The following is an 18,582-nucleotide window of genomic DNA, read 5'->3' as shown; positions in this document are numbered from 1 at the left end:
CAAGGAGAAAAGAAGTGGAAGGACAGGTGTAGAGAGGATCAGAGCTGCGTTAAACAAGCAGAGGATTTGGTAGAATATCAGGGAAAATGCAAGATAAAGTTAGCCAGCTCACTAAGGTAAGCAAGGATAGGAAAAAGATAATTTTAGCAGCCATACAGATGAATAGCCAAGTTTGCTGATGATACAAAGATGGGAGGAAAAGCAATGTGTGAGGAGGACACAAAAAATCTGCAAAAGGACATGGACAGGCTAAGTGAGTGGGCAAAAATTTGGCAGATGGAGTATAATGTTGGAAAATGTGGGTCATGCACTTTGGCAGAAAAAAAATCAAAGAGCAAGTTATTATTTAAATGGAGAAAGATTGCAAAGTGCCGCAGTACAGCGGGACCTGGGGATACTTGTGCATGAAACGCAAAAGGATAGTATGCAGGTACAGCAAGTGATCAGGAAGGCCAATGGTATCTTGGCCTTTATTGCAAAGGAGATGGAGTATAAAAGCAGGAAAGTCTTGCTCCAGCTATATAAGGTATTGGTGAGGCCACACCTGGAATATTGCATACGGTTTTGGTTTCCATATTTACGAAAGGATATACTTGCTTTGGAGGCAGTTCAGAAAAGGTTCACTAGGTTGATTCCGGGGATGAGGGGGTTGACTTATGAGGAAAGTTGAGTAGGTTGGGCCTCTACTCATTGGAATTCAGAAGAATGAGAGGTGATCTTATCGAAACGTATAAGATTATGAGCGGGCTTGACAAGGTGGATGCAGAGAGGATGTTTCCACTGATAGGGGAGACTAGAACTAGAGGGCATGATCTTAGAATAAGGGGCCGCCCATTTAAAACAGATGAGGAGAAATTTCTTTTCTCAGAGGGTTATAAATCTGTTGAATTCACTGCCTCAGAGAGCTGTGGAAGCTGGGACATTGAATAAATTTAAGTCAGAAATAGACAGTTTCTTAAACGATAAGGGGATACGGGGTTATGGGGAGTGTCATGTTTGTAACCTTCACATAACTGTAACCAATATGTAACAACACTGTACGTTGTATACAACTGTGAAATACACACCTTGACCACAGGGGGTGAACTTGGGGAGACACTTCTCACCTGGTCAGCCAGGTACTTAAAGGGAGGTTCCACGCAGGCTCAGCACTCCTTGATCCTGGGAATAAAGGTGCAGGTCATGTAGTGACCTGTCTGCAGTACATGCCTCATGTGACTTTATAGTACAGTGCAGAGACACTACAGGGTGCGGGTGGGGAAGTGGAGCTGAGTCCATGATCAGATCAGCCATGATCTTATTGAATGACGGAGCAGGCTCGAGGGGCCGTATGACCTACTCATGTTCCTATTTCTTATGTTCTTATGTTCATACACTGGTCAAGACTAAATGCCCGTGGAATAAGTAGGAAACCATGACTGCTGACAATCAGAATGGAACATGGGGCGATGGGGTGGCGACACGAAATGTGAAGATCCAGAACTTCTGTACAGCAGTAAAAGATGCCCTGGGACAAGGATGCAGCAACTGGGGAAGTATTATGGGAGTAACCTAGGGCAAGGATGAGGTTGTGACAGATTATGCAGAACGACTGTTTAAAGCTTATGAGGAATATTCGGGTGTAGCACAGCCCAGGAGGGATGACGAGGTCTTTCTAAAAATGCTTAAAGGGCTAAGCCCCCAGCATCAGAGTGTGCTGGACCTTGGACTCCCCGTAGGAACTAATTATGGTGAAATATTAGCCTGGGTCCATGAAATAGACCGACAGCGGCTACAGGACTGGGAGACTAAGGGGAAGGGGAAGGTGAAGGCAGTGGCCCTGGAAGCTATAGTAGCCGCAGTCGGGACCCAGAAAGCAGGAGAAGGAAAGGGCTGGGCATGCTATGGGTGTGGTTCCGACAACCACCAAATACACAATTGCCCCGATAAACAGATGGGGGCTAGGAATAAGATGATAAAAGGGGAAGTAATGTGTAACAATTGTGGGAAGAAGGGACACACGAAAATGCAATGCTATGGAAAAGGAGGGGGACAGGAGGGGAAAGTCCCATGGCAGCAGAAGGGAAAACCGGGGGGAGACAGTCAGGGAGGTAAACAGGGTGGGGGGCTGACCGAAGAGCCGATCCTCAAAATGATTAAGAAGGCCATGCAGGAGGACTAGGTGGCCTCGCCCCCCGGGGCTGGTACCAAGAACCCGCGGATGTATCCAACAGGACTGTTAGGGGGTCGGCAGTACCAAATGTTAATTGATACAGGGGCCTCGGTTTCGATAACCGACCTAGACCTCCTGACCACAAACAAGCAGATTAGAATAAGCGGAGTGGGAGGGGGCACTATGACAGCGAAATTAAGTGAACCCCAGCTGGTGGAAATAATGGGGCAATTAATACCAGTAAGTTTCTGGGTATGCCCCAACCCAGAGGGCACAATTTTAGGAATAAATTTATTTAGGGAATTGAATCTACTAATACAACCCCGAGAAGGGGCGATCCATTGGGCAGACAGCAAGGGAGAACCACGATAAGGCATGAGAGAAATGGCCAGGGTGGCCTGCGTCACAGCAATAAAACACGATTGGGACCAGAAGGCGGTGGGCTGGGTATACCAACAATTTCCCGAGGTATGGGCCACCATAAACAAGATTGCGGATTAGTAAATATGGAGCCTTTGGTAATCCCAGGAGAAAGCCACAAAGCCCACCAGCAATACCCCATAAATAAGGAGGTCCAACAGGCGGTAAAGGGGATAGTCCAGCAGTTGGAGGCCTTCGGAATAATCGGGAAACCACATCCACTTCCAACAGCCCTGTATGGCCGGTGGTAAAATTAGATGGCTCATATCGATTAACAATCGACTACACAGCCCTCAATAGGTGCACGCCCCGGCAGCACCCGATTATGGCCAGTCCATCCACAATTCTCAATGGCTTGGACCCAAGGTATTGTATATTCACCGTCCTGGATATAGCCCGGGAGTCACAGGACAAGTTTGCATTTTGGAGATCAGAATATACTTGGACATGCCTCCCCCAGGGGTTCCATAATAGCCCGGCCATATTCCACCAGGCGATGGCCCGGGCTATCGAGAAGATAGACATAGAAGCAGAAAGAAGCACAGTGTTACAATATGTTGACAATCTTTTGATCACCTCAACTACAATGTCAGGACACTTGAGGGCCTTAGTTAAGGTATTGGGAGCCCTGATTCGCAACCCTCTGACTGCAGAAATACCTCCTCATCTCAGTCCAAAATGGCCGATCTCTTATCCTGAGATTATGACTCCTAGTTGTCGACATTCCAGCTCGGGGAAACAATCTATGAGCATCTATCTGCTTCAGAATCTTATCAATGCACCAGCTGAGGCCCAATCAGTGCTTTATAAAGATGTAGCATAATTAAACATTAAATGTTGATATTTCTGTGATGGAGTTTAGAAGGGTGAGGTATATCCAGTCAGTTAGATGTATAAATGAGACTGTGAGCTGAAAGCACACTTGGAACAGACAGCTGTGGATAGTGGGACTCTGAATACATTCAAGGCTGAGATGGATAGATTTTTGGAGTCGAGGGGAATCAAGGGATATGGAGATCGGGCGGGAAAGTGGAGTTAAGGTCGATGATCAGCCATTATCTTAATGAACGGCGGAGCAGGCTCGAGGGGCCGTATGGCCTACTCCTGCTCCTATTTTTTATGTTCTTATTGTGTTCAATTCTGGGCACCACATATTCAGAAGGATGTCTACGCCTTAGAGGGGGTACAGAAGACATTTACTGGAATGGTACCAAGGATGAGGGACTTCAGTTATGTGGAGATACTGGAGAAGCTGAGGTTATTTAAGGTTAAGAGGAGATTTGATAGCGTTCAAAATCATAAACGGTTTTAATAGGCTAAAGAAGGAGAAACTCCAGTGGCAGAAGGGTTGGTAACCAGAGGTCACAGATTGATGGTGATTGGCAAAAGAAGCAGAGGTGGCCTGAGGAAAACCTTCTTATGCAGCGAGTTGTTGCAATCTGGGATACATTGCTTGACAGGGTGGTGGAAGAGGATTCAATAGTAACTTTCAAAAGTGAATTGGATCAATACTGATGGAAAAATATTTGCAGGCTATGGGGAAAGATTAAGGGACTGGAGCTAACTGGATAGCTCTACCATAGAGCCGGCACAGACTCGATGGGCCAAATCACCTCCAACTGTGCTGTTTCATTCTATGAAAATGGCAGATGATCTTACCCAGAATGCTCGAGCCACAGCATAACCAAGACCGCTATTTCCAACTCTGTAACATTGCCTGTGTCCTTCCTTGCCTCAGCTCATCCTGTGCTGAAACCCTCGTCCATGCCTTTGTTACCTCTAGACTTGACTCCCACGTTCTATCCTACGTAAACTTGAGCTCATATAGAATTTGGCTGCCCATGTCCAAACTCGTTCCAAATCCCGATCATCCATTTCCCTCTGCTCACCGACCAACATTGGTTCCCGGTTAAGCAACATATCGATTTCAAAATTCTCATCCTTGTTTACAAATCCCTCCATCTTTGTATCATCAGAAAACTTGGCTACATTTATCCCAACTCTCTGTTTTCTATTAGTTAGCCAATCCTTTATTCATGCTAATATAATACCCCTAAACCCATGAACTTAAGATAACTCTCCTGTGAAGCACCTTGGGACATTTTACGACATTAAAGGCGCTATATAAATACAAGTTGTTGTTGGCATGACCACACCGCGCATGCTCGGAATACCGCCCCTCCCCATCCATCTGGCTCGCTCTCTCCTGCGCCTGCGCACTGGCGGCCTCTGCCCGGGGCTCCACGGCGGGGGGTGATCCTCGGACAAAGGCCAGTGTTGGTTCCGAGTCGGAAGCTCTCCGGGTGGCGGGGGGGGAAAGTGAAGTTTTCTCAACATCCGAATGCGATCCGCGCCGAGCCGGAAAACTCACCCTAAAGTCCCAGGTGTCCCACCGAGGCCACGAGCTGATTCTGCTTGACCTCAGCCACATGATCCGTGCACCGCCTGATTGACGGGAGCTTCTGACTATTGGGATCGAGTGGACGGCGCCTGGAGGACCGAGAGCACGGCGCCTGGAGGACCGAGAGCACGGCAGTACCTCCAACCAATCGGGGTCCCAAGGGGCGGGGCTTCAGGGGACCTTCACTTAGCCTCAGTGCAGCACCTGCCCTGGGAGTGTTTGATGGGACAGTGTAGAGAGAGCATTACTCTGTATCTAACCCGTGCTGTACCTGCCCCGGGAGTGTTTGATGGAACAGTGTAGAGAGAGCTTTACTCTGTATCTAACCCGTAAAAAATGAACGACAATAATCATGGGCGATATTAACCTTCATATTGATTGGACAAAGTAAACTGGCCAGGGTAGCCTTGAGGAAGAGTTCATAGAGTATATCCGGGATAGGTTCCTTGAACACTATGTTGCGGAACCAACCAGGAAGCAGGCTATCTTAGATCTGGTACTGTGTAATGAGACAAGATTAATAAATGATCTCCTCGTAAAGGATTCTCTAGGAATGAGTGACAATAACATGGCTTAAGTGGCCTGTTCTTATACACAAGTTTGATGACCACTCAGGAAATGGGATTGTTTGGACCCGCCTGTTGACTGCTTTGTGAACCTTTGCCAGTTCAGGGAATTTAGTCCATCTGTGGCCAGACTATAACCACAACCCCGCCTGGTTATCACACCTTTACGGTCCGTGAGATTATTATTAGATTCACACCCAGACATTGTATCTTTACTTATCTGGCACTTGATCCCATAACACAGCTACAGGGGCTCAGTAATGCTTCATTCAGAAAAAGACAAAGTACAACAACATACTTGTCAGCTTAACAGAATCTCATCATATTTATGAACCATAAATATAAACTGGTCACTAATTAATCCAGGAAGCAATTCAAGAGAAATGTCTTTACTCAGAGAGTGGCGAGAATGTTGAGAATGTTGCTCTTACAACCACAAGGAGTAGTTGAGGTGAATATTATAGATGGGAAGTGACATGAGGGAGAAAGGAATAGGGGATATGTTGATAGGATTAATTGAAGTAAGGTGGGTGTGGAATAAAAACACTGACATGGACCAGTTGGCCCAAATGGCCTGTTTTTGTGCTGTACATTCTCTAACACCATGAACAGTCAAATGAATGGAATCATCAGCACAACAATCTTAAAAAATAAACAGCAGTACAACAATGTATAACACATTCATCCATTCCATTTTCATGTCACCCAAGCTTTCTGCAGAGCCTCACAGAACAGTGTGAATTTGCTGGTGTCTCAGCAGAGTTGAGGACCGAGTGAATTGCTTCCCACACATGGAACAGGTGAATGGTTTCTCCCCAGTGTGAACTCACTGGTGTCCCTTCAGATTCTTGGATCTTTTAAAGCACATCCCACAGACAGAACATGTAAACGGTCTCTCATCGGTGTGAACAAGCTGGTGTTCCTTCAGATTCTTGGAGCTTTTAAAGCACATCCCACAGACAGAACATGTAAACGGTCTCTCATCGGTGTGAACAAGCTGGTGTTCCTTCAGATCCGCAGAGCTTTTAAAGCTCTTGCCACAGTCAGAACATCTAAATGGCCTCTCATCAGTGGGATATCGCTGATGTTTCAGCAGGATGGATGAAGCAGCGAATCCCTTCCCACACTCAGAGCAGGTGAATGGCCTCTCCCCAGTGTGAACTCGCTGGTGTGTCAGTAGCTGAGACAGCCAAGTGAATCCCTTCCCACACACTAAGCAGGTGAACGGCCTCTTTCCTGCTTTGTCCATCTGGTGCCTCGTCAGACCCTTGGACAATTTAAAGCTCTTTCCACAGTCAGAATATTTAAAAGGTTGCTCACCGGTATGAATTTTCTTGTGTCTCAGCAGGATGGATGACTGAGTGAAGCCCTTCCCACACACTGAGCAGAGGAAAGGCCTCTCCCCAGTGTGAACTAGCTGGTGCGTCAGCCAAGACGAGGACTGATTGAATTTCTTGCCACACACGGAGCAGGTGAACAGCCTCTCCCCAGTGTGAACTCGCTGGTGTCCCTTCAGATCCCTGAATCTTTTAAAGTTCATCCCACAGACAGAACATGTAAATGGTCTCTCATCAGTGTGAACAAGCTGGTGTCCCTTCAGATCCCCAGAGCTTTTAAAACTCTTCCCACAGTTGGAACATTTAAATGGTCTCTCATTAGTGTGATACCACTGGTGTGACAGCAGGTGGAATGTCTGAGTGAATCCCTTCCCACAAAAGGAGCAGGTGAACGGTCTCTCGCCAGTGTGTACTCGCTGGTGTGACAGAAGACGCGAAAACCAACTGAATTGCTTCCCACACACAGAGCAGGTGAACGGTCTCTTTCCAGCTCCCTCCAGTTGGTGTCGCTTCAATTTGTGGGATCTTTTAAAGCTTTTCTCACAGTTGGAATATTTCACCAGCCTGTCCCCACTGTGAACTCGCTGGTGTCTTAGCAGGTGGGATGACTGAATGAATTCCTTCCCACACACGGAGCAGGTGAACAGAATCTCTCCTGCTCTCTCCAGCTGATGTCTCTTCAGATCCCGGGACCATTTAAATCTCTTGCCACAGTCAGAAAATGTAATAACATAGAAACATAGAAAATAGATGCAGGAGTAGGCCATTCGGCCCTTCGAGCCTGCACCGCCATTCAATGAGTTCATGGCTGAACATGCAACTTCAGTACCCCATTCCTGCTTTCTCGCCATACCCCTTGATCCCCCTAGTAGTAAGGACTACATCTAACTCCTTTTTGAATATATTTAGTGAATTGGACTCAACAACTTCCTGTGGTAGAGAATTCCACAGGTTCACCACTCTCTGGGTGAAGAAGTTTCTCCTCATCTCGGTCCTAAATGGCTTACCCCTTATCCTTAGACTGTGACCCCTGGTTCTGGACTTCCCCAACATTGGGAACATTCTTCCTGCATCTAACCTGTCTAAACCCGTCGGAATTTTAAACGTTTCTATGAGATCCCCTCTCAGTCTTCTGAACTCCAGTGAATACAAGCCCAGTTGATCCAGTCTTTCTTGATATGTCAGTCCCGCCATCCCGGGAATCAGTCTGGTGAACCTTCGCTGCACTCCGTCAATAGCAAGAATGTCCTTCCTCAAGTTAGGAGACCAAAACAGTACACAAAACTCCAGGTGTGGCCTCACCAAGGCCCTGTACAACTGTAGTAACACTTCCCTGCCCCTGTACTCAAATCCCCTTGCTATGAAGGCCAACATGCCATTTGCTTTACTAACCGCCTGCTGTACCTGCATGCCAACCTTCAATGACTGATGTACCATGACACCCAGGTCTCGTTGCACCTCCCCTTTTCCTAATCTGTCACCATTCAGATAATAGTCTGTCTCTCTGTTTTTACCACCAAAGTGGATAACCTCATATTTATCCACATTATACTTCATCAGCCATGCATTTGCCCACTCACCTAACCTATCCAAGTCACACTGCAGCCTCATAGCATCTTCCTCGCAGCTCACATTGCCACCCAACTTAGTGTCATCCGCAAATTTGGAGATACTACATTTAATCCCCTCGTCTAAATCATTAATGTACAATGTAAATAGCTGGGGCCCCAGCACAGAACCTTGCGGTACCCCACTAGTCACCGCCTGCTATTCTGAAAAGTACCCATTTACTCCTACTCTTTGCTTCCTGTCTGTCAACCAGTTCTCAATCCATGTCAGCACACTACCCCCAATCCCATGTGCCTGAACTTTGCACATTAATCTCTTGTGTGGGACCTTGTCGAAGGCCTTCTGAAAGTCCAAATACACCACATCAACTGGTTCTCCCTTATCCACTCTACTGGAAACATCCTCAAAAAATTCCAGAAGATTTGTCAAGCATGATTTCCCTTTCACAAATCCATGCTGACTTGGACCTATCATGTCACCTCTTTCCAAATGCGCTGCTATGACATCCTTAATAATTGATTCCATCATTTTACCCACTACCGATGTCAGGCTGACCGGTCTATAATTCCCTGTTTTCTCTCTCCCTCCTTTTTTAAAAAGTGGGGTTACATTGGCTACCCTCCACTCCATAGGAACTGATCCAGAGTCAATGGAATGTTGGAAAATGACTGTCAATGCATCAGTTATTTCCAAGGCCACCTCCTTAAGTACTCTGGGATGCAGACCATCAGGCCCTGGGGATTGATCGGCCTTCAATCCCATCAATTTCCCCAACACAATTTCCTGACGAATAAGGATTTCCCTCAGTTCCTCCTTCTTACTAGACCCTCTGACCCCTTTTATATCTGGAAAGTTGTTTGTGTCCTCCTTAGTGAATACCGAACCAAAGTACTTGTTCAATTGGTCTGCCATTTCTTTGTTCCCCGTTATGACTTCCCCTGATTCTGACTGCAGGGGATCTACGTTTGTCTTTACTAACCTTTTTCTCTTTACATATCTATAGAAGCTTTTGCAGTCAGTTTTAATGTTCCCTGCAAGCTTTCTCTCGTACTCTATTTTCCCTGCCCTAATCAAACCCTTTGTCCTCCTCTCCTGAGTTCTAAATTTCTCCCAGTCCCTGGTTTTGCTGATATTTCTGGCCAATTTGTATGCCACTTCCTTGGCTTTAATACTATCCCTGATTTCCCTTAATAGCCACAATTGAGCCACCTTCCCTTTTTTATTTTTATTTTTACGCCAGACAGAAAGGGGTAAGAATGTTGTCTCATGTTCCCCTTTCCCAGCCCAGGGGCAGTGAAGCTCATTTTCAGGCCCCGTTGCTGCCCAGTTTGGTTGCAAGGATCAACAGTAATGGCAGCTGCATTACCCACAAGCCCCCGCACTCGAGAAAGTGCTCCAGCTGCTGCTCAGTTGTGGCTAACAACACTCGTGCGCCACATGGCCCAGCCCTCCCCTGCTTCACAGGTGCCCGGCCCAATCGAGCATGCTCAGGACACAGACCCTGGGCCTCTGTCAATCATCCTCCATGGCGCTTGCGCACTGCGTCCCTGAGCTACAGGCTGCCATGCGTGGCTTTGTAAAGTCGGTGTTCGTTAAGAGTCGCAATCAATGATTTTTCCTCGAGATCCGATTGAGATCAGAGGGGGGAGAGAATAGAGGGAAATCCAAACCTGAGAGTCCGTGAAGACTAGGGAATAAGGCAGGTGAGCTGAGAGCACAGATAGATACATGGGAGTACGATATTATAGCTATTCCTGAGACATGGCTGAAAGAAGGGCAGAAATGGCAGCTCAACATTCCTGGTTACAGGGTTTTCAGACGGGATAGAGAGTGAGATAAAAAAGGAGGGGGGGGTCACAGTATTGATTAAAGAAACAATAACAGCTGTGAGGAGGTTTGATATGTTAGAAGAATCATCAAATGAGGCCATATGGGTTGAACTGAAGAACAAAAAAGAGGCGATCACACTGCTGGGAGTGTATAGACCCCCAAACAGTCAGAGGGCGATAGAAGAGCAAATATGGCAGCAAATTTCTGAGAAGTGCAAAAACAGTAAGGCAGTAATAGTAAGGGATTTCAATACCCTGATATTAACTGGGATCGAATCAGTGTGAAAGGTATAGAGGGTGCAGAATTCTTAAAATGCATTCAGGAGAACTTCTTTTAGCCAGTTGTAGCAAGCCCAACAATAGAGGGGGCAGTTCTGGATTTAGTTTCAGGGAATGAAGCTGAGCAGGTGGAAGGGGTATTGGTGGGAGAGCATTTTGATTGTCGTGATCATAATTCAGTTAGATTTAGGGTAGTTATGGAAAAGGAAAAAGGTAGACCAGTAATAAGAGTTCTCAATTGGGAGAAAGCCAATTTTACTGAGCTGAGATGTGATTTAGCCAAAGTGAGCTGGAAAAAGCTACTTGCAGGTAAATCAGTGTCAGAGCCGTAGGAGACATTCAAGGAAGAGATTCTGAGAACATATGAAATAGGGGCAGGAGTAGGCCACCTAGTCCCTCGAGCCTGCTCCGCCATTTAATAAGATCATGACTGATCTGATCAGGGACTCAGTTCCACTTCCCTGCCTGCTCCCCATAATGCTTTATTCCCTTATCGCTCAAAAATTTGTCGATCTCCACTTTAAATATATTCAATGACTCAGCCTGCACAGCTCTCTAGGGCAGAAAATTCCATAGCTTTACAACCCTCAGAAAAGAAATTCCTCATCTCAGTTTTAAATGGGCGGCCCTTTATTCTGAGACTATGTCCCCTAGTTTTAGTTTCCCCTATGAGTGGAAATATCCTCTCTGCATCCACCTTGTCGAGCCCCCTCATTATCTTATATGTTTCGATAAGATCATTTTTCTGAACGCCAATATGTATAGGCCCAACCTACCTTCATAAGTCAAACCCCTCATCTCCGAAATCAACCTAGTGAACCTTCTCCGAACAGCCTCCAATGCAAGTATATCTTTCCTTAAATACGGAGAACAAAACTGTACGCCTCACCAATACCCTGTACAGTTGTAACAGGACTTCTCTGCTTTTATATTCCATCCCCCTTGCAATAAAGGCTAACATTCCAGTTGCCTTCCTGATTACTTGCTGTACCTGCATACTAACTTTTTGTGTTTCATGCACAAGGACCCCCAGGTCCCTCTGTGCTGCAGCACTTTGCCATTGTTGTCCATTTAAATTATAATTTGCTTTTCTATTTTTTCTGCCAAGGTGGATAACCTCACATTTTCCCACATTATACTCCATCTGCTAAATTTTTGCCCACTCACTTAGCCTGTCTATATCTTTTTGCATATTTGTTGTGTCCGCCTCACAATTTGCTTTCCCACCCATCTTTGTAACATTGGCAAACTTGGCTACAGTACACTCAGTCCCTTCATTCAAGTCATTAATATAGATTGTAAATAGTTGAGGACCCAGCACCGATCTCCACGGCACCCCACTAGTCACTGTTTGCCAACCAGAAAATGATCCATTTATCCCGACTCTCTGTTTTCTGTTAGTTAGCCAATCCTCTATCCATGCTAATATATTACCCCTAGCCCCATGAACTTTTATCTTGTGCCGTAACCTTTTATGTGGCGCCTTATCGAATGCCTGAGGGCTCAGAGCAAGTATGTTCTCTTAAAAAAAAAATGCGTGGGCCTAACAAATCTAGAGCCCCCTGGATATCAAGGGGCATACAGGGTAGGCTAAGGAAAAAAAGGGAGGCTTATGACTGAGACCGGGAGCTCAACACTGCAGAAACCCTAGAGGAGTATATAAAGTGCAGGGGTGAAATTAAAAAGGAAATTAGGAAAGCAAAGAGGGAGCATGAAAAAATATTGGCAAGTAAAATCAAGAAAAACCAAAAGCTGTTTTATAAATACATTAAGAGCAAGAATATAACTAAAGAAAGAATAGGGTCTATTAGAGACCATAAAGGTAATCTGGGGGAGGTGCGAGTTCAGGGCCAGGGGGCAGCACGGGCCAGCCCACACTGTGATACATGTGCGCACTAGGTCCATGCAGTCGTCTTGGGTTAGGCAGATGCAGTATAATGTGGATAAATGTGAGGTTATCCACTTTGGGGGCAAAAACACGAAGGCAGAATATTATCTGAATGGCAGCAGATTAGGAAAAGGGGAGGTGCAGCGAGACCTGGGTGTCATGGTTCATCAGTCATTGAAAGTTGGCATGCAGGTACAGCAGGCGGTGAAGAAGGTAAATGGTATGTTGCTTTCATAGCAAGGGGATTTGAGTATAGGAGCAGGGAGGTCTTACTGCAGTTGTACAGGGCTTTGGTGAGGCCCCACCTGGAATATTGTGTTCAGTTTTGGTCTCCTAATCTGAGGAAGGACGTTCTTGCTATTGAGGGAGTGCAGCGAAGGTTCACCAGACTGATTCCAGGGATGGCTGGACTGACATATGAGGAGAGACTGGATCAACTGGGCCTTTATACACTGGAGTTTAGAAGGATGAGAGGGGACCTCATAGAAACATATAAGATTCTGACGGGATTGGACAGGTTAGATGCGGGAAGAATGTTCCTGATGTTGGGGAAGTCCAGAACCAGGGGACACAGTCTTAGGATAAGGGGCAAGCCGTTTAGGACTGAGATGAGGAGAAACTTCTTCACTGAGAGAGAGTTGTTAACCTGTGGAATTCCCTGCCGCAGAGAGTTGTTGATGCCAGTTCATTGGATATATTCAAGAGGGAGTTAAATATGGCCCTTACGGCTAAAGTTGATCAAGGGGTATGGTGAGAAAGCAGGAAAGGGGTACTGAAGGAATGATCAGCCATGATCTTATTGAATGGTAGTGCAGGCTCGAAGGGCCGAATGGCCTACTCCTGCACCTATTTTCTATGTTTCTATGTAATCCTTGCCACTGGACCAAGACCTAGCTCTGTCAAGCCCGTGTGATGGCTAGTGTGCAACGGCCACCCCACATTAAAAAAATTCACGCACAGGCATCTTCCACCCTTCAGGATGTAGTTCGGGTCCTTCATTGAAACACCTGTGAACTCATCCTTTTTTTGACATGGAAGCAAGTCATCCTTGTTTTGAGGGACCCCCTATGATGATGATGAATCTGTGTGTGGAGGCGGAAGATGTGGGTATGGTTCTTAATGAATACTTTGCATCTGTTTTCACAAATGAGAGGAACGATGCAGACATTGCATTCAGGGAAGAGGAGTGTGAACACTTAGAGGAAATAAACATGGTGATAGAGGAAGTATTAAGGGTTTTAACATCTTTAAAAGTGGATAAATCCCCAGGCCCGGATGAAATGTATCGCAGGCTGTTAAGAGATGCAAGAGAGGAAATAGCAGAGGCTCTGACCATCACAGTCTAAGGATAAGGGGTAAGCCATTTAGGACCGAGATGCGGAGGAACTTCTTCACCCAGAGAGTGGTGAACCTGTGGAATTCTCTACCACAGAAAGTTGTTGAGGCCAATTCACTAAATATATTCAAAAAGGAGTTAGATGAGGTCCTTACTGCTAGGGGGATCAAGGGGTATGGCGAGAAAGCAGGAATGGGGTACTGAAGTTGAATGTTCAGCCATGAACGCATTGAATGGCGGTGCAGGCTAGAAGGGCCGAATGGCCTACTCCTGCACCTATTTTCTATGTTTCTATGTTTCTATGTTTCCAATCCTCTCTGGCTACAGGTATGGTACTGGAGGACTGCTAACGTTGCACCGTTGTTTAAAAAGGGAGAAAGGGATAGACCGAGTAATTACAGGCTGGTCAGCCTAACCTCGGTGGTGGGAAAATATTTGAAAATATTCTGAGGGACAGGATAAATCTTCATTTAAAAACGCATGGATTAATCAAGGACAGTCAGTATGGATTTGTTAAGGGACGGTCATGTCTGACTAACTTCATTGAATTTTTTGGGGAGTTAACAAGGAGGGTCCATGGAGATAGTGCGTTTGATGTAGTGTATATGGATTTTAGCAAGGCTTTTGATAAGGTCCCACATGGTAGACTGATCTTGAAAGTAAAAGCCCATGGGATCCAAGGCAAAGTGGCAAGTTGGATCCAAAATTGGCTCAGAGGCAGGAAGCAAAAGATAATGGGTGATGGGTGCTTTTGTGACTGGAAGGCTGTTTCCAGTGGGGTTCCGCAGGGCTCAGTACTAGGTCCCTTGCTTTTTGTGGTATATATCAATGATTTAGACTTGAATATAGAGGGTATGATTAAGAAGTTTGCAGATGATACAAAAATTGGCATATGGTTGATAATGAAGAAGAAAACTGTAGACTGCAGAAAGATTTCAATGGATTGGTCAGATGGGCAGAACAGTGGCAAATGGAATTCAATCGGGAGAAGTATGAGGTAATGCATTTGGGGAGAGCTAACAAGGCAAGGGAATACACAATACTTGGTAGGACACTGAGAAGTGTAGAGGAAGAGAGGGAACTTAGAGTGCATGTCCACAGATTCCTGAAGGTAGCAGGACAGATAGATAAGGTGGTTAAGAAGGCATACAGGATAATTGCCTTCATTTGCCGAGGCATAGAATATAAGAACAGGGTGCTTATGCTTGAACTGTATAAAACATGAGTTAGGCCACAGCTAGAGTACTGCATGCAGTTCTGGTATCTACATTACAGGAAAGATGTGATACAGAGAGGGTACAGAGGAGATTAACGAGAATGTTGCCCGAACTGGAGAATTTTAACTACGATGAAAGATTGGATAGGCTGGGGTTGTTTTCTTTGGAACAGAGGAAGCTGAGGGGGGACCTAATTGAGGTGTATAAAATTATGAGGGGCCTACACAGAGTGGATAGGAAGGACCCATTTCTCTTAGTAGAGGGTCAATAACCAGGGAGGCATAGATTTAAAGTAATTGGTTGGAGTATTAGAGGAGATTTGAGGAGACATTTCAGCACCCAGAGGGTGGTGGGGGTCTGGAACTCATTGCCTAAAAGGGTGGTAGAAGCAGAAACCCTCACCGCATTTAAAAAGTACTTGGATGTGCACTTGACGTGCCGCAATCTATAAGGCTATGGACCAAGAGCTGGAAAGTGGGATTAGGCTGGATAGCTTTGTCAGCCAGCACAGACATGATGGGCCAAATGATCTCCTCCTGTGCTTTAAATTTCTACGGTTCTATGGATCCGGGCCCTGAGCGGAGCTTCTTCATTCGGGCGGAGTGCACTCGAAGGACACCTGATCCAGGGCCACTGCCTGATTAACAGGAACTTCCGACCAATAGGGGCTGGAAGAGCGAGCCGGCAACAAATCCTCCAACCAATCAATGAGCCTAAGGGGTGGGACTTGTGCTTCGGTGACCCTCGGGGCAGCGACTTTCTGCAGTCCCTTGTTCAGGGCCTGGGGCGGCTGTGGGCCTTTATTCCCCTTATTGGAGACAAGGCTCTTTGTTTCACAATGGACTGTCCCAATTTTTTAAAAAAGTTTCATTCACCAGAAAAAGACAAAGTACAACATTAAATAAATCTCGAATGAAAAACTAGTATCAGTAACGGTGACCATGAAACTACTGGATTGTCATAAAATGCATCTAGTCCATTAATGTCCTTTAGGGAAGGAAATCTGCTGTCCTTTCCCAGTCTGGCCTATATGTGACTCCAGAACCACAGCAATGTGGTTGACTCTTAACTGCCCTCTGAAATGGCCTGGCAAGTCACTCAGTTGTATTCAAGTTGATGGCTCCCCACCTACTTCAATAGCAATTAGGGATAGGCAATAAATGCTGGCCTTGCTGGCCATGCCCACATCCTGTGCATTAATAAAAAAGGCACAGTGGTTACCTTAAGATCATAACAATTAGGAGCAGGAGTCGGTCAAATGGCCACTTGAGTTTGTTCCGCCTTTCCATAAGATAAGAACATAAGAAATAGGAGCAGGAGTAGGCCATACGGCCCCTCGAGCCTGCTCCACCATTTAATACGATCATGGCTGATCCGATCATGGACTCGGGTCCACTTCCCTGCCCGCTTCCCATAACCCCGTATCGTTTAAGAAACTGTCTATTTCTGTCTTCAATTTATTCAATGTCCCAGTTTCTACAACTCTCTGAGGCAACGAATTCCACAGATTTACAACCCTCTGGGCGAAGAAATTTCTCCTCAGTTTTAAATGGGCGGCCCCTTATTCTGAGGTTATGCCCTCTAGTTCTAGTCTCCCCTATCAGTGGAAACATCCTCTCTGCATCCACCTTGTCAAGCCCCCTCATAATCTTATACATTTCGTTAAGATCACCTCTCATTCTTCTGAACTCCAATGAGTAGAGGCCCAACCTACTCAACCCCCTCATCCCCAGAATCAACCTAGTGAACCTTCTCTGAACTGCCTCCAAAGCAAGTATATCCTTTCATAAATATGGAAACCAAAACTGCACGCAATATTCCAGGTGTGGCCTCACCAGTACCCTGTATAACTGTAGCAAGACTTCCCTGCTTTTATACTCCATCCCCTTTGCAATAAAGGCCAAGATACCATTGGCCTTCCTGATCACTTGCATACAATCCTTTTGTGTTTCATGCACAAGTACCCCCAGGTCACGCTGTATTGCAGCACTTTGCAATCGTTCTCCATTTAAATAATAACTTGCTCTTCGATTTTTTTCTGCCAAAGTGCATAACCTCACACTTTCCAATGTTATACTCCATCTGCCAAATTTTTGCCCACTCATTTAGCCTGTGTCCTTTTGCAGATATTTTGTGTCCTCCTCACACATTGCTTTTCCTCCCATCTTTATATCGTCAACAAAGTTGGCTACGTTACACTCAGTCCCTTCTTCCAAGTCGTTAATATAGATTATAAATAGTTGGGGTCCCAGCACTGATCCCTGCGGCATCCCACTAGTTACTGGTAGCCAACCAGAGAATGAATCATTTATCCTGACTGTCTGTCTTCTGTTAGTTAGCCAATCCTCTATCCATGCTAATATATTACCCCCAATCCCATGAACTTTTATCTTGTGCAGTAACCTTTTATGTGGCACCTTGTCAAATGCCTTCTGGAAGTCCAAATACACCACATCCATTGGTTCCCCTTTATCCACCCTGTTTGTTACATCCTCAAAGAATTCCAGCAAATTTGTCAAACATGACTTCCCCTTCATAAATCCAGATCGTGGCTGATTTTCCACCGCAATCCATTTTCCTGCCTAATCCCCATATCCCTTGATCCTAGAGTCCAAAACTCTATCTCAGCTTTGAATATACTCAGTGACTGAGCATCCACAGCCCTTTTGGGCAGAGAATTCCAAAGATTCACAACCCTCTGAGTGAAGAAATTTTTCCTCATCTCAGTCTTAAATGACCAATCCAATTTCCTTAGACTGTGCCCCCTAGTTCTGGACTCTCCAATCAGGAGGAACAACCTCTCACCATCTACCCTGTAAATCCCCCTCATAACGTTTCAATGAGATCATCTCTCATTCTTCCAAGTCCCACCAAACACACCCAGGGCAGGGACAGCACAGTTTGTATGCAAAGTCAAGCTCCCTCTACAAATTATATTGCCATTGTTCTGTGAATATTGCTGTGATCGAGGTGCTGGATGTCCTTGTCCGGGGAATGGGACATTCTATCCTTGTGAGCACCGAGTGTCAGCATCCAGCAATCTCTGGTCAGGGACGGTCTTTTTAAGCTGCCTCACCTGATGTTTTTGACTCCCTTATTTCATAAAATATTTCAGAGTTTTTGCACAGTGACCGATTTCTCTGAAACTGGAGGAAATGTGTGTTTAAATAAGTTCGTGTTATGAAGCTGCTGTCCCTCTGAAAGGCGCTCAATGTGGCCCCGTCCCAGATTCCAGCCCAGCAATGTGCTCACTCAACTGCTCTCACCTGGGGACATCGCGTCACAATCGGCCCCAGCGCACCTGAGCTGGGCACCAGGCCCCGCCCCCCCCCTGCTGCGCCGTTATTGGACCCGCCGTCAACACTCATCTCCGCCGGGCTCTTCCGACCATGCCACGGAGTCACGTGCTCCAGTTCACTCCACCCCCTCGCAATACCAGGTGACGGGCGCGGCTGAAGTCGCTCGATTTGGTGTCCGGGGAGCTTCAGGCCGATTCTGCGGTTTGGATTTTACTTTATTTTCTCTCTCTCCGCCCGCAATTTCCCATTAAATCGGTTCCGAAAACTCATGGCCGCCCGTCCAGTTTCC

At 46.0% G+C, this 18,582-nt stretch overlaps 1 pseudogene; it reads right to left on the bottom strand.

Annotated features, from left to right (window-relative positions):
• Window positions 1-18,362, bottom strand: part of LOC139228630 (zinc finger protein 850-like) — an 83,000-nt pseudogene extending 64,638 nt beyond the window's left edge.
• Window positions 18,363-18,582: the final 220 nt, after the last annotated feature.

The sequence above is a fragment of the Pristiophorus japonicus genome, chromosome 2, assembly GCF_044704955.1.
Source record: "Pristiophorus japonicus isolate sPriJap1 chromosome 2, sPriJap1.hap1, whole genome shotgun sequence".
NCBI lineage: Eukaryota > Metazoa > Chordata > Chondrichthyes > Pristiophoridae > Pristiophorus > Pristiophorus japonicus.
Note: the sequence above shows the minus strand (reverse complement) of the source record. Positions and strands in the feature narration are given on the sequence as shown.